This window comes from Orcinus orca, chromosome 15, assembly GCF_937001465.1.
Source record: "Orcinus orca chromosome 15, mOrcOrc1.1, whole genome shotgun sequence".
NCBI lineage: Eukaryota > Metazoa > Chordata > Mammalia > Artiodactyla > Delphinidae > Orcinus > Orcinus orca.
This window is the reverse complement of record NC_064573.1, coordinates 40,348,973-40,373,361: the sequence shown is the minus strand read 5'-3', so window position 1 is coordinate 40,373,361 and position 24,389 is coordinate 40,348,973. Positions and strand designations below refer to the sequence as shown.

The 24,389-nt window shown below is 38.8% G+C and overlaps 1 protein-coding gene across 22 annotated transcripts in view; it reads left to right on the top strand.

The window, feature by feature from the left end:
* Nucleotides 1-24,389, top strand: part of DTNA (dystrobrevin alpha) — a 390,891-nt gene that overhangs the window by 160,090 nt on the left and 206,412 nt on the right. For all 22 annotated transcript variants that reach the window (XM_033435206.2, XM_033435230.2, XM_049697961.1 and 19 more), the window contains exon 2: nt 22,039-22,168. The gene's annotated coding sequence lies outside the window, so the exon portion shown is untranslated. The remainder of the gene's footprint in view (nt 1-22,038; nt 22,169-24,389) is intronic.

Genomic DNA, 24,389 nt, shown 5'->3' with positions numbered 1-24,389 from the left:
GATGTGTTATGAAAGAATGTAGTTATTCTTCTTACTGTCAGATTAAGAATTTGCCTCTAAATCCTAATGTTCGTTAGTAATTTATTACAGCTCCATGACTCATGAGTCATATGAATGTTTAAAAATTACTTTCCATTTCCAACCTACTCCTAGTAATATTAAGAGTACACCCTTATGGATCTTAAACTTACCTCTTTGAAGTTTCAGTGAATTTCCAGTGGATACGTTTGTTGTCATCTTTTCCAGATCATTCAAAGCTTTATACACTTCAGATCTTCTTTTTAATACCCTACATTTTTTAGCCTGTCTTTACACAGCTACCTCCCTATTCCCTTTAGATATTTCATATATATCTTGTGAGCTGTGGTAGCGAGAACTACAAGTGGTACTTAAGGGATAGACACAGTGTTTTTGTAAGGTGGTCAGATCTTATTTCTGTATAATTGTATCTGTGCTTTCATTTCCTTATTACGTTCCTCATAAGACACTATGAGGATTCAATGAGGTAACGCTTGCAAAGTAACTAGCGCAGTGCTTGGTATGGTAAGCACGCAATTGATGTTAATTGTTACTATTGAATTTTATGATATTTTAATGACCATATACCATGGCCAGCCACTTTTAGTTTTTAAAACCTGGGTTCCCCTCATTCAATAATATGGGATATGCTCCAGTCAGATGAACATTCCTAATACTCATGTCTGAACTTGTCTGTTTCATTCATGCAACAAATTCATTTAATGAGTAGTATAGGAATTGAACTAGGTCCTGGGAATACAGCTCCCAGATAGGTAAGGTCTCTGCATTTGAAGAGCCCACAAACAGGGAAGACTAACAATAGACATGTAATTACAATAAGGTGCCAGGAGATGTACAGAATCAATGGGACAGCATAAAAGGGGGAGCCAACCTAGTCCAGGGGGCAGGTAGGTTTCCTGGAAGAAGTGATGGTAAAGCTGAGACCTGGGGGTAAGTAAGAGTTAGCCAAACAGAGGGGACAGAAGAAGGACAAAAGTGGAAAGATTACCAGAAGGAAAAGTATGTGTAATACTAGGAGGGGAAAGAAAATGCTGTTTACTGAGGAACTGAACAAAGTCCAGCATGAATGGAGAGGGGAGTAATAGAGAAGGCTGGAGACGTGGGCAGGCACCAGATCTCAGAAAGCCTTGGGATTCATGTCAAGGAGTTTGGACTGTGTCCTGCAGTAGCTACGAAACTGTCCATGGCATATCTTCATCCATCTAATATCATTCGCCCTCTTTAACTACGTTCTATACGGTTCAGCCCCATGCTATTTTTGTTATTGTTTTGTTTTTTTTAAATTTTTTTCTCTCTCTTTTTAAATTGAAATGTAGTTGATTTACAGTGCTGTGTTTCAGGTGTACAGCAAAGTGATTCACACACACACACACACACATGCATATATATATTCTTTTTCAGATTCTTTTCCATTATAGTTTATTACAAGATATTGAATATAGTTCCCTATACTGTAGGTCCTTGCTGTTCATCTGTTTTATATATAGTAGTGTGTATATGTTAATCCCAAACTCCTAATTTATCCCTCCCCTACCCTTTTCCCCTTTGGTAACTGTAAGTTTGTTTTCTGTGTCTGTGAGTCTATTTCTGTTTTGTAAATAATTTTATTTGTGTCATATTTTAGATTCCACATATAAGCGATATCATATGATATTTGTCTTTCTCTGTCTGGCTTACATCACTTAGTATGATAATCTCTAGGTCCAGCCCCATGATTTTGAAGCCCCTTTCCCATTAGTTCCCCAACATAACCCTGCCCACTGTCCACATGCCCATGTGTTTGCTTATTTCCTTGACTGAAATGTCCTTCCTCAAAGTCTGCAGTTCAATTCAGGATGCATTTGCTGAGTAACTGGTGTGTGCCGGGCATTGTGCTCCTTCATCCCTCCAATGTGTTTTCATCCATCCATTCATTTATTTATTCTATAAATATTTATTAAGCACCAACATATAGAGGGAGTCATGCTACGTTTAAATGACACTTCTTCGGTGAAGGCCCCCAGATGCCCCAGCTGGACTAATCTCTCCCACTTTTCTTCATCCTCTGAAATCCTAATATCGTAAATGCATCTGTCCTCTGGCTCTTGGTACTTTTGATACCACATTACAGCTAATTACCTCATGAGTCTGAGTAATGAGTAGTGAGTCTTCATTACTCTACAAGATCTCCGTGCTATAGGGCAGGGGTCCCAAACCCCCAGGCAGTGGACCGGTAGCAGTCCACAGCCTGTTAGGAACTGGGCTGCAGAGCAGGAGGTGAGTGGCAGGCGAGCGAGCCAAGCTTCACCTGCCGCTCCCCATCGCTCCCCATTGCTCGCATTACCGCCTCAACCATCCCCCACCCCACCCCCGGTCTGTGGAAAAATTGTCTTCCATGAAACCGGTTCCTGGTGCCAAAAAGGCTGGGGAACACTGCTATAGGGGACAGAGTTCAGGTCCAATTTATCATTGTATTTTCCAGAGCTCATAACTTCACACTATGAGCTGCAATGTTCATAATAAATACATAAATGAGTGAATACATTTTCTGGAAATGGATAAGAATAACCTTATTTTGGTACTTTCTAATGACCCACATTGTCAAGCAGAGCAATTAAATTATTTGTTTCAAAGTGATTAAGCCTAAATCTAGTACAATTCCTCGAAAAAATTAGTTTCTTACAAGAGTCCAAGATTTACATAAATACCTCATAGGTGGATAATATTTTATTAAGGCTTACACGTCTCAAGTATTCAATACTTGAAACTGTATCACCTCTAAGATCAGCGCTTATGCTTTTTGTATATTCTTATAATTACATTCAATCAGAAAAGAGGAAAACTAGAGTGGGCTTCTACCTGTTGATTGCTAAAAATAACATTCTTCCTCGCCTTAGCTTTTCAGTTCTACAGCTCTCTGCATGGATTTACCACTAGCATTTTTAGTGATTACTGCTGCATTTCCTAAGCACACCCGTCGTACTTGTGGCAGGTTCTGTTATTCACAGTGAATACTGGACTTGAATCCTGATTGTCTCCCCAATGTTGAGGCTTGATTCTCTCCAGTGTGTTAGTGGTCAGTTTGAATAAAAGGACAAGGAAAAAACACTTAGCCCTAAGGAATTTTAAAGTATCACTGTGGAATCTGTGCTGAAATTCCAAACAGTTTTGAACTAGAGACCCACGATACAGATCTTCAGATACATGGGCCATTTCAGCCAGTTTGTACTTATGAAGACTTGCTAATGCTGTCTGAGCTTTATTTGAAACTGTGTAAAAGGGTTTGAGGACTTTTCTTGCCAGCTGTCAGAGGACATTTTAGATAATCTGCTAAAGCCAACATTCAGAGTGTTCTTCAGAGAGGAAGTCTGGGTTAGGGTGGTGGCTCAGCAAGGAACTGTGGACTTAGTTATGGGCTTGGGCGGCCTCCGTCATTCATCTGGTTGCCATACTCCATTTTCTGTGATTGGACAATGTTCTTCCAGCTTGAGTAGTGATATCTCAAATAGCTGATATAACAGAGCTGCTGTGAATTGACCAGGAGGAGATTTTCACTTAGGAAATGACTCTTTGTGGGAATGTAAATTGGTGCGGCCACTATGGAGAAGAGTATGGAGGTTCCTCGGAAAACTGAAAGTAGAGTTACCGAATGATCCAGCAACCCCACTCCTGGGCATATACCCAGGAAAGATGAAAACTCTAGTTCAAAAAGGTACACCTGCACCAGCAGCACTATTTACAATAGCCAAGACATGGAAGCAACCTAAATGTCCATCAACAGATGAATGGATAAAGAAGATGTGGTACATTTATACGATGGAATATTACTCAGCCATAAAAAAGAATGAAATAATGCCATTTGCGGCAATATGGATGGACCTAGAGATTATCATACTAAGTGAAATAAGTCATACAAAGACAAATACCATATGATATCACTTATATGTGGAATCTAACAAAATGATGCAAAGGAACTTATTTACAAAACAAAAGCAGACTCACAGACATAGAAAACAAACTTATGGTTACCAAAGGGAACAGGAGGGGGTGGGGGATAAATCAGGGATTTGGAATTAACAGATACACACTACTATATATAAAATAGATAAACAACAAGGACCTATAGTATAGCACCTAGAACTATATTCAATATCTTGTAATAACCTATAATAGAAAGGAAACTGAAGAAGAATATATATATGTATGTATAACTGAATCACTGTGATGTACACCTGAAACACTGTAAATCAACTATACTACAATAAAAATTTTTTTTAATTTAAAAAATGACTGTTTGGAAATACTCCTGTGCTCCCATTTCTATTTAGTTACTTTCCACTCCTCACCCTGGTTAATAATCCTTGAGCAGTTACCAGTTATTGAGTACCTAGCTGTGTGCTAGGTACAACACATTCATTATCTAAGTTAATCCACAAGATTACTCTAAGTAAGCACTAGTATTATCCTTAGATTAAAGATAAGCAGATACTTTTAGAGAAAATAAGTAATAGCTGTAATTTCATGCTCTTGGCCACTATACTGTACTCCTGCATTTTGCCAGTGTATATTCAGAGCATGCAGTACCTTTAACACTAGCTGGTGCATAGCACAGGGAGATCAGCTCAGTTCTTTGTGACCACCTAGAGCGGTGGGATAGGGAGGGTGGGAGGGAGACGCAAGAGGGAGGGGCTATGGGGATATATGTATACATATAGCTGATTCACTTTGTTACACAGCAGAAACTAACACAACATTGTAAAGCAATTATACTCCAATAAAGATGTTAAAAAAAAAAAAAAAGACTAGCTGGAACAGAGCTCAGTTGTGAAAGTTAATCTCTTGGGCACATTCTGGAAGCAAACCTCATACTCTGAGCCTCAAATGCAGAAGACTTTGGAACTCATCTTCCATGTAGGATAATTTTCTGCTATGTATGTATTTAGGAAGTTGGGTAGAATTATGTATATAATAGAATTATATATATAATATAACATTATATTCTATATATATGTAGAATATTAAGGAATTCTTTTAGTAATGTATGTAATTTTTTTCAGAACCCTGTAGCATGCCGACAACATATGGTATTCTCTTATTCAGCTGGGCGAAATCTGGTAGTCAGGCAAGTAAACTGCTGGGTTCAAGAAATGACCTTCCCACAGTACAGCCACCTACCCCCAGCCTTCTCTGGGTCACTTATTGGAAATCACTGCCTCCCTTTCTCTCACACAATTGGTGGTACTTTGGGGTAAGAGGAAGATGAACATCAGCCTGGCATAAGCCGGGTCATTCACCCCACAACCAGGGCCTCCTCTCCCCTCCCCCACACCATCATTCCCCTGCTTAAAGATGCTCAGAATCCTACTTGCTTAACTTTATCTGGTAAAGGCCACAGTGGTTAAAAGCATAGCTATGCAGGTACGTGGTTTTGAGTATTCTGTTCATCATTATTAACTATTATTAGATGAGAAGGAAAAACTCTTAGATATGTTAAGCAGACTGTCGTGCATTTTGCCAATTCAACTGTTGATTTTCTTATGTGTCTTCATCTTTTATCACGGCAATTTTATTGGTTTAATTTCTAATATTTTCTAAAAATATTCAAAGGGTCACTACTCTGGTTAAATTTTGTTCTCTTTCCTATTAGTACTTACGTTTACTGTTAGTACTGCTAGATAAATTTTTCTGGAAGTTAGATTGCCTGAGTATTTTTCTAAGAACTTGATACATTTGAGTACAATAAAACTCTTATTTTGTTGGAGTATGAAAGGGTTGGTCTTTCCAGGAGTCTTAGAATTGTGCCATGGAGTAGATAGACTCTCTGGGGAAGAAAGTCAATATTCATACACACAAAGAAATTGAGTTGTCAATTTACCTTATTCTTAAACCTATCAACTTTCCTTTCTACCCTTAAATGAGCACACAAGCGATGCTTCACATACACTCCCACCCCCAACACACACACACACACACACACACACACACACACACACACGTATGCTTATACACACGCTCACAGTAATATTTAATTGTTGACTGTTTCTCTTGCTGCAGATGAAAGAATTAAGTTATACAAATGGACTTTATGTTCTTGACCACCATTCTGTGCTTTGAGGAATACCATTACAGGATGGCTTTATATCATTGTCAAATTTTAGCACAGTTGATAAGTTCCTTTTATAAAGCTACAGTTATAAGTTCCTTTTATTTCTTTAATTAGGCATATCTCAGTCATGAGTTCATTTCCAATTTTAATGTTGCTAAACACTAAGCACAGACTGTCAATCCTAGAAAAGGTGAAGTAAGCCATTCATTAAAGCAACTCATCATGGTGAAGCCAGTGAAAGCTATTATTTTGTTTTTGTTTATTTTTACTTGAAGTATAGTTGATTTATCATGTTTCAGGTATGTACATGATGTATCATGTACAGCAAAGTGATTCAGTTTTAGATATATATTTTTCAGATCCTTTTCCATTATAGGTTATTACAAGATATTGAATATAGTTCCCTGTGCTATATAGTAGGTCCTTGTTGTTCATCTGTTTTATATGTAGTAGTGTGTACCTGTTAATCTGTACTTTATCCCCCCCTCTTTGCCCTTTGGTAACCATAAGTTTGTTTTCTATATCTGTGAGTCTATTTCTGTTTTGTAAATAAGTTTCTTTGTATCATTGTTTTAGATTCCACAAATAAGTGATATCATATGATATTTGTCTTTCTCTGTCTGACTTTCTTCACTTAGTATGATAATCTCTAGGTTCATCCATGTTGCTGCAAATGGCAATATTTCATTGTTTGTTTATGGCTGAGTAGTATTCCATTGTATATATGTACCACATCTTCTTTGAAAGATCTATACTTTTGAGTTTTATTTCATGCCAGGAATCACATTCAAGAGAACAGAGGGGCTCCTCTTACCTTCAATGTCTGAGAATCGTGTCATTTTTCTTCTTCTGTTAATGGTGAAGCCATGCTAAAAGGACTTGAGATGAACTGTCAATCACCATTAACCCCTTTCTTCCTGAACTTCCAGGTCAGGGAGCAATCTGAAGTTGCTTTTTACTCTCATGTCGAAGCCTTCCAAGCCCTGTCAGTTTTCCCAAACCATGTTTTACAGTTGTCACAGCTGCCATCAATGGTGTGGCTTTTCTTTGTTTGGTTTCTCTGAAAGAGTAAACCCGTAAAACCTTAGAATATGTAGGAGTCCTTAATTTTGTTATATTTCTTGGTAATAAATCTAGGATAAAGACAAGAGAAAAATCTAACTATTAGATGGTGAAATGTTTTGTTTAACACTGTAATGCAGTTATCTAAAATTTTGTGCAATTAAGTCAGTCTGCTTTACATAATCTTTCCATATTTGTAGTCTTACTTAACATCTTTTAAATCGCAACCATTGGAATCAGATAATATAAGATTGCTGTGCTACAAATGCTGGAAGCTTCTGCTAGGTTGCCTAAATTTTTCTTGCTTTGTATGTTTTCCAAATATAGTCACTTTTTTTTTATGTTGCTCAGAAACACTTGTCCAGAATTTAGATGAAAAAATAAACTTGTCAAAAAGTTAAATGTGGTATAAACCAGTTTCCTTTCACTGTCCAAACTGAAAAGATTTTTTAAAAGTTACCCAAAGTGGTGGTAAAAGTGTTTATCTAGTTTTGATCCCTTATGAAAATGTTCATATTGTACCACTTAATGTAACGTTCAAATTTTTTAAATAAGGAAGCATGCATATGAAAAATATCTGAAAAATTATTAAAATACGAACCTGTTAATTTCCGTTAAAACATTTCTGTAACTTTACATGAATTCACTAAATTTTGGATATATCAATTTAAGGAAAGAAGAATATTAGAAAGAGATTTTATGGGTGTATAATGAGCCATTCTCCAATAGAAGTCACCCTTGCATAGCTTTAAATGAAGAAACATTTGAGGAACTTCACCCTTTCTTCCAACTAGTTCAGGAGCCAAGATCACCACTACCATTTTATTGCTAGAATATTCCATTGGACAATCGTTCAGACTGGCCCAGTCACCATCAATGAGCCCTCTGTTCAGCTCTTTGTTTTCCAGCTGTACTCATAAAAAGTAAAGTCAATAGTTAAAGTTAAAATGGATGAAAGAGAAATTTAAGGGTAAGAGGTGAATGGCTTTGGAGCCCCAAATTGGCATCTGTTCAACTCCAGGCCTCCACAGTCCTCAAAGTAGATGATGGCTAAGATGAAGAAGAAAAGAAGCTGGGGGACATATCTGATTCATGGACTAAAACTAAAAAGGATGGAGCAGCAAGGTACAGGAGAAAGGCTGCTAGGAACCTGTCAACACCAGCCAGAATTTAGGGGGATAATTTAATAGCACTGAGAAATCACACTCAAAACACAAAACACACATTCAGGCAAATCTGGAAAGTATGATTTTTCACTGGTTGATTTTAAAAAGCCAAATCAGTGTCTGGATTTTTCTTTTATCAAAATCCTTATTAAGTCAAAGTTTTAGCCCAATGTATTATGATCCAGTTGGTACCACCACAGTCAAATCATTCTTGAGAGCATCTATATCTAAAACAGATTGAAAAGTTCAGGAAGCTACACCAATTCATTTCTACAGAGCTCATTTTGTTCTTCTACAAGGGTGATGAGAGGAAAACATTTTCAGCATCTTTGGTGGTCCCCTTCATTCTTAGTAAGGTGGCCAGAATTAAATGAACTATGACAAATGCCCCTTCACCCCGGACCTAAATTTGAGGCCAACTGGACATTTAAGGTAGGATGTCTTCCAGGGCTTTGGCTTACGTTGTACCCATTCTTTGGTGTAGATCTCCAAGTCAGCACCTTGAATGGAACTTTGAAGCCTGTAATTTTTCAGTGACCCACTACCATGGCCCCCTTCCTATCCCTTGTGTGTGTGTGTGTGTGTGTGTGTGTGTGTGTGTGTGTGTGTGAGAGAGAGAGAGAGAGAGAGAGACAAACAGACAGACAGAGACTGGAAGGAGATGAAATCAAATATCTTCTAAAGCAGCATTGTCCAATTGAAATATAATGCGAGTCACATATGTAATTTTAAATTGTCTAGTAGCCACATTTAAAAATAGAAACAGGTGAAATTAATATAAATATATTTCACGTAACCCAATATATCAAAAATATTATCATTTCAACATGTAAGCAATATAAAAAGTTACCAAAAAGATATGATTCATTATTTTTTGTGCTGTATCTTTGGAATCCAGTGTGTATCTTATACTTACAACGCATCTTAATTTGGATGAGGCACATGTGAACTGCTCAATGGCCACAAGTAGACGGTGGCTATCGGATCGGACAGCCCGGATCTAAAACATGACTCCCTCTTAGCTCAACAGTATCCCCTTTGAAATGCCTAGCTTCTGACATTTCAGCTCTCAACCTGAGTATGTTTTTCTTCGCAGAAGAAATCCGTATGGATAATATCATAATCCAGGTTCCAATACAGACACACACACATGAACACACACAGGAACTCACATCCGAGCTTTAATGACCTATCCGGATTTCCTTCTAAATAAACATGAAAAAAGAAATATTTCCTCTCTCTAGGGCTTTCTGATGCAGCATGGGTACCTGTTATCTTGCACATTAATGGGTTACCATATTTGGTGTTGTCAGAGCTGCTGACTCATGGCCCATGCTGCCGCGCTGCCCGTGGTGCTTGTTTGACAGCATGCCAGTGACAGCTGCCTCCAGCTTCTGAAAGGCTGACCTTGTAACAGCATTCACATTCTTTTGCGTGGCTTTTCTGACATACTCTCAACTCAAAAACTGTTTTTAAAACAAAAGTATAATGAAGTATTGAGCTTCTAAAAACAATTGTATTTCAGTTCATTAGATTATCTGAGTGTGTCAAGCAGGGCAAACCACCAAGGAAATGAATACACAGAGGGAACCATCCTTGAAAGTAGACATTTGAGCTAGAGGCATATAATACTTGGGGACAGTGTTTTAAGATAACATGGGCATCCAAGTGAAACAGGGCTGTCACAGGATCTATTTTTCAACTTTCTCAAGAATCTTTATTAGCTCTATATTACTGAGCTATTTGAAACTCTCTTCAATTTTTTCAAAATTAACTAATTTATCTCATTTCCCACCCTAAAAGTTTTTTCCTCAAGTTCAGCTTCTAAACAAGAGGATATAATATGTTCTCCATTAATTAATAAATGCTAAGCTACTATCAAATTCTTAAAATGGGGATCAAATTAGCCAGTAACTACTAGATACAACTCTAGCCAGTGGATAAGATGATCCTTCACACTGTACTCATCTCTACATGTACAACACAATACTTACCTTTCAGCCAGCCTGCCTTCTGTTGGAGCAAAACTTTGGATTCTTTCCCTGGTGGCTAGGTCTGGAACTCTTGTGCACTCTAAGTCTTAAGTCTCTCCTCAAACTGATTTCCCAGTTCCTTCTTTCTGTTGCCTATTATCCCAGAATCTAATCTGAACTAACAGTAAAATTACTATGTGGTTCACATCTCACACAAAGTAGCCAAAGTCTGCTTTACTGATTTTAGTGAGTTTCCAGTAAATAAACAGAATGGAGTGTTCAGCTAATTGTTTTGGCACTTTGTAGCCACTAGAGGGCGATCAAGGCTCCCCTCTATCCTCCCTTCCCACCCTTGTAAACCCAATGAGTGGTGACAGAGATGAGTCAAGGGCACAGTACATTGATCCATGAAATGGACGGGAAATGAAATTATATCTTTGGAGAAATGCAAAATATGGTAGCCTGCAAACCCTGCCAACATGTTTTGTTTGATCTATCCATTTGTAAATTTGAAGATTTCTTGTAAAAATATGGATTTCCACCCTGACCATGAAAATAGGAATATATGGCCATACTGGGTCCATGCTTATACTTGGGACAACCAGAGGAGCTGCTGTCTTTCACCAGGGCACACACTCTTCATTTCAATTCCATCTCTAACTCGCTCTATTATTTTTCCAACATTGAGACCAAATGGCTCATGCCACTTACAATCAAGCTTTTTGCATCGTTGATTTCTTGTTGTTAAGAGCTGTTTGGTTTTGGATGTTTTCTGTTCTACTCAGGTCAATATCAAAAGTAATAAAAAGAAAAATAGACCAAGTGAACCTCTTATAATTACAAGGAAGATAAGAGAGAGCATACGTCTTTGAAGAGGTAAAAAACATTCGTAGGGATAAAATATGCATGCAGAATGCGCCTGGGTCTCCTTGACCTATACCCACCTATTTCCCCCATTTACATCAGTTAGATGGGCCTATGAGCTTAGAGCTTTCCAACACTCAGAATCTCTGCGAAATTCCTGTTGGTGAGGGTGCAACATACATGTATGCATGTGTGTGTGCATACGTGCCTCACCCTTTACTGAGGCAAATACCCTCATTCCCACTTTTTTCCTTAGAGACCATTTCCTTGAATTCAGTTTTCTCCACAAAGTGGTCAAATCTGGAGGACTGAGATTTGGGCAAGAGTAAATGTTGTAGGAAAGACATTTCTCAAGCGTTGGTTCTAGGCCTTAGGCAAATGGTGCCCCTGTGACTCCTTGTAATCTGGCTTTTTGATCAGTGTAACCCACTGGTAATATCCGCTTCCCTCACACGACTGTGGCAGGTGGCAGATCAGGGATTGAGAGATCATGGGTCCCCGTCAAAATCCCATCTCTCATTTGTCATCACCAACTCTAACTACCAAGAAATCTCTCTCGTGATTGACTACATAAGGATTTTCAAAATCAGCCTACAAAGGGCAAACTATCAATCTCTGTACTCAACTTAGTTGGAAAATATATATATATGCATGTAGCTTGTACTCACAGAGGAAATGTAGAACTAAATTTAGATTGGTGTAGCATAAACAGATTCCAACAAACACAGTCGATATTCTGATTTACTCACATCATTGTTGCTTGATCTCAAAAAGAAGCGATAATATAAATGTTATAATCATAGTTAATACTTGTTGAGTTTACTGTGGGTCAGGCACTATGCTAAGGGATCTCCTTTAATCCTTGGAACAGCTCTGGGCGGTAAGATCTGTTATTATTCCTATTTTAGAGGTGTGGAAAATGGGGCTTGGAGTGGGTAGGTAACTCAATCACTATTACATAAACATTAAATCAAAAGTGAGGTGAGATGTACCACCCCATTTACCACCACTCTGTCCAACCTCAGAGCCTTCACTCAACCACCTTCGTGTATTCCCTTCCTTTTAGGCCAATGGTTCTCAAAGTGAAGTCCCAAAGACACTTTCATGGGGCCCTTGAGGCCAAAACTATTTTAATAATAACCCTAACATATTATTTGCCATTTTGATTGTGCGAACATTTGCACTGATGATGAAAAAGTAATGGTGGATAAAATTGGTGTAATTGTATTATAAATCAAGGCAGTGGCACGAGACTGTACTGGTTAGTAATTATCTTCTTCACTGTCGTGCAAAAACAGTAAAAAACAAAGCAGGCAACGATAACAACAACAAAAATCTTAATCCATCTTGAAACTCTGATGCACATCTTTTTAATATCCTGTGTGAGGCAATGGAAAGCGTAAAGTGCTCTTGAAATATATTGAGGGACCATGGGTGTCTGAGAGTAAGACTGTTTGCTGTGCAAACTGAACTAGCCACATCTTTCACAGAACAACCTGTTTTCTTGAAAGAACAACTGGCAGGCACACTATGGTTACTCAGATGTGGTATTTGGTGACGATTTCCTTGAAAATGAATGAAGGGAGCCTGTCACAGCAGAGAAAACCAACAGTATTCTCTGACAATGACAAAATTCAAACTTGGAAGTAAAAATTAGAAATTTGGAAAGCTTACATCTTCCACTGTGAGCCTGACAGCTTCCCAATACCTAAAAGACATTTCTGATGAGATTGATGGTGACATTAACGAATACGACTCTTTGTTATTGAGAGTGAAATGGATCAACATTTGGAAGATCTGCATAACACAGTGAACCAATACTTCTCAAATGGCCAACTCATGATGTTGGAAAATCACGCATAAGTTAAAAAATCAATACAAATATGAGACAGATCATGAATTTTGGTGTAATGGACTATGCCAAGTTCATTGATGTGGTTTCAGATTCCACATGGCAACTCACCTTTACGAAACAACACTTGTCGAGTTTCAGAGGCGAATCAAAGGAAAATATCCACAATCATCTGGAAGGCTATGAAATACTCTACGTTTCTGAACTGCATATCTGTGTAAGTTTGGAGTTTCTTCATATTCTTCAACTAAAACAACATATTGCAATAGGTTAAGTGCAGGAGCAGAAATGAAAACGCAGCTATCTTCTTTCTATGAAGCCAGAAATTAAAGAGTTTTCCAAAAATGTAAAAAGCACACCCTACTTCTCACTACATTTTTTGTTTTGGAAAACGTTACTATTTTATTTTTAAAAAGATACCATTTATGTTACATTTAAAAGGTTTATCATTGTTATGTAAATACATTTATAAGTAAATATTTTTTTAAATTTCTAAGTCAATTTCTAATAAGTTAAATATTGATAGATATAACACACATAATCACAAGCTCTATGGGGCCTTCAGAACAAAAGGTTTGCGTACCTATGATGTAGGGTATAATATTTTTTTTTAACTCCAAAATGGCATGGAAATTACTGATACCAAATTAAATGTATATCTTTTATCTCCATTTTGTTAAAAGACACTCATCTTCTCTGAGTCAGATGAAAATAAGTCAGGGTCTCAGGTGTCCTCAGGGGCTACTAGGACATCGGGCATATTCAAGGCCATCAGTCAAGGTCATAGTGCACCACTGAAGGGCAAGGCCCGAATTGGCTCCCAAAATCAGATCCTTCTGTCTCTTTATGATTTCCAGAAGAAACACTTCTTTGTCTAAGAAAACACTCTCCATATTTTGCACATAAATATTTTTTCTGGGGAAACAAGATACATGAGATGTATTACAAACAAAAAAACAACATTTGTCACTGAAATTGTGTCCAAATAACTGCTATTATGCAGACATGTTTTTTAATGAGAGTGAGCTTTCTGGTTAGGTTTTATGTAATCTATTAGAGAAGAGTAATGTTTAAAAATGTGGAATTCTATCTGCTTAGTACAAAAAGTTAATTCAAGATATTTGGAGGAGGTATGGTTCTCTGCATGGAAACCTTTATTCCCGTATTTATCCATCACTTCGTTAATGTTAAGAATGTAACTGGTAAAGGTCCAGAAAATCTTTTTTTAATGTGGCTCCCCGACCCCATATCCAGTTTCATGACTTCTTTCCCTCCTTCCTCCTTCACTCCCTCTTTCCTTCCTTTCTTCTCTCCTTCCTTCCTTTCTTCTTTTCTATTTGTTTTGATCTTTACATCATGGTAAAATCAAACAGAACATATCAAATCACAAGGCATGATTAATCTCTAAGAAGTGTGCAGGACTTTAGCAAATGAATGAACATAAATTTGAAACAGATATTGATGGTCACATATCACCAGGGAAATTTCAGTAGAATCTATGATATACCTGCCTGCGGCTAATTAAAATTTTGTCTTTTTAAAAATTCATTGGATAAATCTTTGACACATTCTGATTTAACACTCAAAGTTCAGTTTAATTCTCTTTTTGATCAATTTGGCAGGTGTACTGAGATGCAAGAGACAAAAGGCTGAGCTTGGGTAAATCTTTTTTCTCCTGGTCAGCAAAAATCTGTTCATCTTTCCGCCTTTCTTAGAATTAAGTTCAACATGAAGAGCTTAAAGTTTTAATGAAGTCACCGCTAGGGGATAGTTTTTGTATGTACTCAGTGTAGGTGCATATCGTTCATAAAAGGAGATTTTCATTTAAGAAAACTTTTGAGACAATTCAGTTTAGTGATTGTGTAAGTTAATGAGACACTCACTGGTCTCACAGTTGTATTTTTTTAAGCTACAAAATGAGGTAATCACTCTCTCTAAAAGCATATTCTGGAAAAAAAAATGGCTCCTGTGTTTCTGATATTTTGGGATACATGGGTTTTGTACAGTAGAGGTTTCTATAACAAAATAAGCACTACTATAAAATAAAATGATCTACTGCCTTCTGAAATATAACAGAAATGCGTTCTGTGTGGATGTGAGTGCATATAAAGCCCATGAGTAAACTAAAGAAGAGTTTGGTGACTTTAGGTGCCCCATAACTTCATATGTCATATCCTTTAATTAGCAAGTTTGATAAAATAATTTCATAGCCAGAAACGAGGAAGTATTCATGCTGAATATGTGTGGATCACTAATAATAAAAAGGATACAAAAAACAAAATTAAAACTTGAAATAAAATTATATATAGTTTATAGTCCCTCAATTTCATTAAAAATTATGTGTGTATGCATATATATGTATAGATAATGAGATATAATGTTTAGATAATATAGTAAATGTAAAATACCTTCATAGGGACTGTCTCTGGGTAGTGGAATGTGGATGACATTAGTTTTCTTTATAATTTATTATATTTTCCACATTTCTTAAAAGTACTTTATTTTTTTAAAAAACTCTGTAAGTTTCCAGCCATCTCTGATTCATTTTTTATTAAACCTGCTTCTTCATCAATAGTGGTGTATAGCTAATTACTTTTACATTTATTATTATTATTACATAATTAATTTATTTATTTTTGGCTGTGTTGGGTCTTCGTTTCTGTGCGAGGGCTTTCTCTAGTTGCAGCAAGCAGGGGCCACTCTTCATCGCGGTGCGCGGGCCTCTCACTATCGCGGCCTCGCTTGTCGCGGAGCACAGGCTCCAGACGCGCAGGCTCGGTAGTTGTGGCACATGGGCCTAGTTGCTCCGCGGCATGTGGGATCTTCCCAGACCAGGGCTCGAACCCATGTCCCCCGCATTGGCAGGCAGATCCCCAACCACTGCGCCACCAAGGAAGCCCTACATTTATTATTTTAAAAAAGAAAAAATGATGGACACTCAAGTGAGCTCTCCATGATTGAGCTCCTCTGTGAGGGACACTGCCCAGGTTCAGTGCAAATCATTAAACATATGGGGAGGATGTTCTTTTAAAATGCAAATATCATCTGGGTAAGCAACTGCCTTCGCCTACAGTGAGATGCAGCAGATAGAAACACAAAGGCATTCCCTCTGAAAAACATGCTGTGCAAGGAACAGAGCTGAGACATCCTTTATAAACCACCTTCTTCCTTCTCAGCACCTTTAAAACAGTTGACTGAATACCCGCCTGAACTGATGTTGACAAGCATATATTTTTTTTCTTACGGGTTCCTGAATGTCAGCAGGCCTCTGGCTTTATGCTGGGAAAAAATTCCACATTCACTGCAGAATGTATACGTCCATTCCTCTGACAGCTATTTCATCCAAATAGTGTTGTTTTCTCCACTTTATCTTACTTTAACCTGAGTGATGAAGTATAATTTTTTTATCCCTGTCTGTTGGTGAAATATCAAGAGGAAAACGGGACACTCTGCTACTATCTTCCACTTGCTCAAATATCCTCTTGTGGTCTTGTTATATGTCCTAGGGGGTAGTAAAGTAGGTGACTGAGAGGTGAGGCAGGCAGTAACTCTACTTTCCCTGTGTAGGTATCTAGATTTTTAGAATTGTGAAGTACAGCCCATGTTTCTGCCATCATTGGGCTATATATAATCTGATGGACAGGGATTACAGATGCACGACTCCCTCTGAGATTAGATCCATTTCCCTGATTATTTGGCCAAAGACTTCAAAACTTCACAGAAATGAGGTGTCTGCACAGCAAGAAGCAGATGCAGCCAGTCTCAACAGTAATTCCCTTGGCGCCCAGAATTTCTGCTGGGATTCTAGTGACTCTGCCCTTCTGCGATTGGGCGGATCACACTGGATTGGAGCAGCTAGGCTGTCCCACCGCTACAGCCTCTTTATCCTCGGAGCCTGAAGCAACAATCTATGCGCTTAATAGGAAATATGTGGAGACATCCAAGACCTTCCTGGTTCTCAGGCTGAACTCTCTGTCAACAAGAACAAATCTTTGGAACAAAGAGGGTGCCCCAGTAGCCATCCCTGTGCACTAATTCTGTCTCCAGCTTTAAAGCATCCAGAAAGGCCCATCTCCACAGTCTCCTCCCTGATTCTGACCTAATAACCTTGTATCTGGAGTGATTCTGATTTTAGTCCAAAGGCCATGATCCCAAATCCACTTTACTGTAGCTTCCTGAGCCACTTTAATGTTCTTAGGCCAGTAACTAATGATCTGGTGACATGATCTCATAAGTTTATACCACAACTCTGTGTAGGAAAGAGTGAGAAAACACTGACCGTCAGAATGTTTGCTAATTGTTCCACCATCAATTGAACAAACATTTAGTGAGGAGAATTATTCATCATTAAAGATGATGTGCTAAAGACGATGAAGAAATAAACAAGACAGTCCCTGCCAAGTTGCATATATTCTTATACAGAGAAGAAAATTTATAGCAATTTTACGTAGTAACATGTGCTACAGAGAAGGAACACAAAGCATGGTGTGCAGACACCAAGGTCCGGGTACGGAGGGGCTAAGAGTAGAGGTGGGCGATGCGGGAGGAGTTTGATGCAGTAGATAGAGTTGGAGGAGCTTCCAGAGAGGAATTAGGCCTAACTTGTGTGGAGTCAGAGGTCTGGAGGAGACCAGTGGTAAAATTAGAGAATACTATTAGGACTGAGGGGACTCGAACCATCTAACCAGTGTTTCTTAGCCTCGGCATTGCTGTCACTTAGGACTGATAATTATTTTCTGACGGGAGCTGTCCTGTGCCTGTAGGATGTCCAGCAGCATCCCTGGCCTCTACCTACTAGATGTCAGTCTCACTCACCCTCCCTCCACCATCAGAAATGTCTCTCTACATTGCCACCTGTCCCTGGGAGGTGGGGACGAAATCATCCCTGGTTGAAAAGCACTGGTCTCAACCAATACCCTCATTTTACTAATGTGAAAACGGCAACCCAGTTAAGTATAAATGATTTGCCCAGCTAGTTAGTGGGAGAGACAAAAATAAAACCCGGGCTTCTGATCCTATTCAGCCTCCTTTCTATAACATCACACGGTGCTTCAAGGACCTTTCAGATCTGAGTTTTTCCTCTTCCTCCAGCCTCATTGTTGTTAGGTAGTTAGGGATCTGACTGATGCTGTGTGTGTGAACAGGGGTAGCCAGAGTCCTGAGCTCGGCCTCAGCACTGGCATGACACCCTAGCATGCCACTGGGTTTTGGTTTTTTAATTTTATTGAAGTATAGTTGATTTACAATGTTGCATTAATTTCTCCTATATAACAAAGTGATTCAGTTATGCATATATATTCTTTTTCATATTCTTTTCCATTATGGTTTATCACAGGATATTGAATATCGTTCCCTGTGCTATACAGTAGGACCTTGTTGTTTATCCATCCTATAGATACTAGTTCCTAGCATGCCATTTGTGACTATGGCAGCAAAGAGTCATTCGTAAAAATCAGGACCTATTTAAGTTGTTGGGAAATTATCTGCACAAGTAGTTATTGTTTCCCAAGTGACTTTGACCATTCTTAGCCAAATCCCTTAATAACTGCTACAACTTAAGACAACTGACAGTGTAAAATACCAGAAAAGCCCCACATGCATGCTTATGAGTGCAGTGCAACGCCCCATCTTTGCATTTTTCTGGGGAGCCCTTTGCAGATCTCTGGTCTTCATCGTCTGTAACTGGTCCTCAAAACACTGAACCTGCCCCCTATGACTACAGTGATCTGAAAGTGGTCTCCATCCTAACCTCTGAAGTCTAGAAAGCTGGACTCATAACACTATAGTCTCCCAAGCATAACTAAAAGAGAAGAAAAGGCTACAGAAGAGATACTAGACAACCTCGTCTTCAATCCTCCTTTTCACAGTTAGGCAATCCTAGTTCTACCTAACAAGGAAAGTAGACATAATGCTCACTTGGGTTCTTCATTTTTTCGGAGTGAATAAAGGCCTTTGAATTTTTCCCATTGTGAGGAAATTATTTTCAGTATGGTGCAAACTCATAGGGGTAGAAAGAGGAAACTGGATCAAATGTTTATAAGAAAAGAGGACCACGAGGTATATTCATTCATTCATGCAATAAGTATTACTGCCTATTTGTTAGGCATTGTTCCAAGCCTCAGGGGTACAGTAGTGAACAAAGTTCCTGCCTTCAAGGAGCTTATGTCCTAGCGTGAAGTGACAAACAATGAATAAATAATAAGTAGTAGAAGTGCTATGTGGGTGAATATATATGAAGGTAAGCAATAGAAAATGAGGGAGGAGTACTGTTTTAGGTGGGAAGATCAGTAAGGACATGAATGTGAATAAAAATGTGAATATTCACTCCAGTCTAGTATTTGGTTTCCTCCCACATAACCTCATTTGGGAGTGTATGTGCTTGATCAAGTCCCACTACCACCAATGATTATCAAGCCTTTATTTAAATTGATACCATGAGTGTAAAGATTACTATCTTGTTTTGGTGGTCCATCCTGTTTCTGTGTGCTCTACATTGAGGAGATTATCTTAATTAGAAAAAATCTGACCCCAGCAACTTCCATCCAAACTATAGGACTAAAATATGGCGCCCCAGATGAACCAAATACTTCTTTCTCTTGTGGTACTTAGTGGTAAGGTATTGACTCCTAACTCCAATCCGGACACTGACCAAAAGCTCTTCAGGGAGCCAGATGAAAGGAGACAGAGTTTTATTTTATCCCATGACACTAAATTTTAACTTCAAGTCACACAGTCCAACTAGAATTTGATAGCTGATGTAGAATGAAATAAGTTAAAGAGAGAAAAGTATCATTTTTCTTCCTAATCAATGTTCACATGAGAATTTTGCTTTGCAAGTGTCTACCGGGCTTCTGGGAGAATAGAGGGGAGGGTGGATGCCTTTAATTCAGTGACAATTTGGGAGGTGGCCACCCTCAGACTCAAGACGAGAAAGAATTATGGATAATCAGTCTGCATCCTCTGAAGTGGTCTCAGGGGACAGAAGCCAAGAGGGGTAGGGATGGAGCTGCCTACCAGACAGCTGGTTTCGATCACTGCCTATGAGATACAGGCTGAGATGGGGGCCACTTCCTGGTCGAGAAGGAATAGCAAAAATGAAAGCTGGCTCATAATCAAGATATCATCCAAATGGCAACTTTCACTGCAGTCACAGATCCCAGTTAAGGCATGAAACCTGAACCTCCCTGTGGGTCCTTTCACACAGCATCTCTATCTGAGCTCATCGCCCTCCTAGTCGATGGCAATCTGGGATGACCCAGGAACCTGGGCAAAAACCAAAAATGCAAAACGTGCTTCCCAAAATTGCCAGGCAGAGGAGTAAGCAGCAGCTTGATCCTAAGAGGTGCCCAGGCCTAAGGGATTTCTTGAGTGACTCTACGTTGCCAGATATAGCTGGATGTAAGTTTATCTGTATGTGTAAGATTTATCATATACATATATATAGTCATATAAAATTATATAAGATGGTGTAAGATTTCCATTTATTTCCTGTTGCTCTGACTTGGAGAGCTGCATTCATGAGGGAGGGATAATATTTTTAACATATAACTTATTCCCAGATGCATAGGTCTAATTTACCCAAACCCCAATTTTTTAAAAAATTAGTAGCATGTATGTTAAGAAACCAAAAAATATCTGAAAGTGCTACTCTTGTAATAATACATTTAATTCAAAGAATGTCAGTTGTATGCATGTCCCTAGAATCTAAGTACAGTGAAAAACTATTGGATTCTAATGTGAGAGAACAGGTGTTAATTGTGTCGTGAAAATCTCTTTATATCCTGTTAAATAAATATGATGCAATCATGAATATATCTGAGAACTTGGATTAGAGGCAGGGGGGAGTTATTGTATAGAATTTTCTCTATGAACCCAAAAGCCTAGGAGGCCTGAAGCCATGAAAGTTAAAAATAATTATGCCCTTGTTTTAGATAACCTGGGCCGAAGAAGACAGTTGGGAGAGGAAAGCGAAGGGTGGGTCTGGAGACAGAGGCCATCTCCCACCAGCCAGAGTACAGAGCTAGGCTCCTCTGTCCCTTCCTTTTCTGGCTTTACTGCCATCAGACATCTTCTCCGCTTTATTTGCTGTGATCCCCCTTCCCCCCATTCTCTTCCTTCTTCTGAACATGGGATTTCCTGACTTCACATTTCTGCTGCTTCAAGCTACCTAGCACGTGGGATAGTAACATCCAGCCTGTGTGTTGGTGAAAAGAAGAAAGGGGGGAAGGGAAGGGGAAGAAAGAAAGGTGGGAAGGACTAGCTGATGAGAGATGGTGGGTAAAGCATCTGGTCACTTTCATGCAGCAGGACTCTTGGGCAAATTGCCGCGTGCGACCTGGAGCCTCTCCTTCCATTCTCATCTGTGAGTTTTCTCAGAAGGCAAAAGATTATAAAAATCATTCCACCTTGTTAAGAAACACCAACAGACCATATTTACTATCTACGTCATTGCTCTACAACATCATAAAGCGTGCGGATCATTCAATCATGTCAGGGTGCCTCTGCGGTAGCCTACACCTGCATCTACCATCGGAGGCGATGCCAGTCTGAGGATTCTGCCTTCAACTGTAGTTTCCTTGGCTTTAGGAGAAATTATGGTGACACGATATTCCAGAAAATTACCAACTTGGAAAACAGAAGATTCCAGGTTTTCCCATTTCTGGGTTTTTAATCAACCAAAAACAAGAGGCAGTGTTAGCAGCCCAAGGTTCAAGCCTACTCTGTTACTAACCAGCTGCTTAATCTTGGACAGTCACTTTACCCCTCTGGTCCTCACCATCCTCCTCTGTAAAACAACTTCTGGCACAAATGTCTATTTTTTCAACATTTCTTATAGTAAATGAAAACCAAAGTTCTGAGTTGAGTATTACAAATCGTTCTTAGTGGATGAACGGATTTGTAAAACACCATATGTTCTAGATCTGCCCATTCTGTTTCTGTAATAAACATGTAAGTGTGAGTTGCTTAGTTAAATAAAAGTGTAATTTCTCATTGCAGATAAGTGAGATTTACCAGTCCCTGGATGAAACGCTTGGAAAGTCTTTAAATGCCAGAGTTGACTGCCATTTCAAAGAAAAGAAAATAGATGGTTTTGAAAAGTCCATGCTGTTTCTTCATTGAATTTTAGGTGAGTGAGTCTGAGACAAGAAATTTAAGATGGACATTGAACTATTTCCCCTTAAAGTGTTTCTCTTCTTTGCATGAAAACAAAATGGGGTTCAGTATAACCAGCATTTTATACTTTTAATGAGGTGCCACATAGTGAAAGACTTAGTTTCTGTGCCTTTTGTTTATTTATTTTTATTATCAGAAACCATCTTGAATGATGAGGTGTAAGACACAGAGATGACCTTTACATCTCTTGCTGATTTCTATTCAGCAGATGCGGTAATACTTCATTCTATTCTACAGGTCATCAAGTTTTTAAATATATAACAGTATTTAATATCAAAGTAATAAGCAAAAATGAGCTAAGACCGTGTTTTAATGATATAAATGAGAGAAGCATTTAATGGTGAAATGACAGTTTCATCATTACAGGTCTGGGTGTGAGATAAGGCTAACATTTCAGAGGCTGCCCCCCGGGAGATCTCATATTGCTTAATTTAAGGCAGGGCATGGTTTAGGTTAGGTGTGGTTTTCAAACTGCTGTGCACAATTAATCATGCACATGTGCTCACACACTAAGCTTTGTTTTCCTGATCATGAGATAGATGGATATATATTTTTTACATCACCATACATAATTACCCTTCCATGCTGCAAAAGACAGGAGCATACAAATTGGTGCCTATTAGTCTGCAATATGCCACTGTCATTTCTCACAGATCAGAGAGGAATAGAGGAATTGAGTGGTGGTCTTATCGAGGAAATTGTGTGGCTTTTTCCACCTCCTCCTGAGTCCTGTTTTCAAAGTGTGGCTTTATTATCTACTTTAAAGAATGGTGATTTCCAGAACATCAGAATGTACCTCTGTTCTCAGTTCTGAATAAAACAATGCAACTGACAGAGCATTGACCACTGTCTAAATCTAATCCAAAACGACAGTGATGACTCCTTTCTACCTTTTATTAACTTCAAAGTGAAGGTGGATTATTGTCTCATCATCTTAAGGGGGTGTAAATTTGGTTTATTGAGGTCATATGTGGAACTAAAATGGTGATTTCATTTACTTACAAGATATTTGTTGAATGTAATTCCCAGGAGCTAAACTTAATGCCCTTTAAAAATATCAGTAAATCAGTTTGCCTAGTGTAACGTTGCTCCGGAGGAGAAAATGAACATGGAAAACTTATTTTCTTAACTTACTTAACTCTCAGCTTTCCACTGTGCTGGTCTGGGCCTGTTTTTTGTGTTTTTTTTAAATATTTATTTATTTATTCATTTATTTTTGGCTGTGTTGGGTCTTCGTTTCTGTGCGAGGGCTCTCTCTAGTTGTGGCAAGCGGGGGCCACTCTTCATCGCGGTGCACGGGCCTCTCACTATCGCGGCCTCTCCTGTCGCGGAGCACAGGCTCCAGACACGCAGGCTCAGCAGTTGTGGCTCACGGGCCTAGTTGCTCCGTGGCATGTGGGATCTTCCCAGACCAGGGCTCGAACCCGTGTTCCCTGCATTGGCAGGCAGATTCTCAACCACTGCGCCACCAGGGAAGCCCCTGGGCCTGTTTTTAACTTCACATCCACTCCTTGCCCTGCTCCTATTCTGCTGATTCCTTGGGGGCTGACCCCTAGAGGCTGGGTTTTCCAGCCCCTAGACCCCACCCCCTGTTGCCTCTAGCTTCCCGCAATGACCTTGAACTCTGAGCTCCAGTGATGTCACCTCTTCCCTCCGTCCCTTGAGACTTGTGGGTAGTGGTATCTGTGGCTTCCTGCTGGTACTAACCTCCAGGTTGATTTGCTGTCCTTAGTTTAGCTTCTCAATTCTTCCATCATCTGTATAACAATTTTCCTGTATTAAATTCCATCTGTTTTAAATATTTAGACTGTTTTCTCTTTTCTTGGTTAGATCCTAACCGACCCATCAGTGCTTCATTAATTTCTCCCAAAATTATTGGAAGAAAAGTGAACAGGGATTACTTGCTTCTCCCAAGGAAAATGAATGATTCTCAGGAAAGAAAATTTTAAGTTAAATGTAAAGCTGGATATTTTTACACTGAAAAAAACTAACCTAATATATTTAAAGCCATATTCTAAGCTATACAATATTGCAGCATTAACTTGTTAGTGTTAACAGAGTCTTTGTCAATATTCCCCTTTTGCGTATCAAATTAATGGGAAGATTTTTTAAATTCTCAGATATGCGCCAAATATGAGTTTTACTTTTCTAATATTCGCATTTCACAAGCTTCT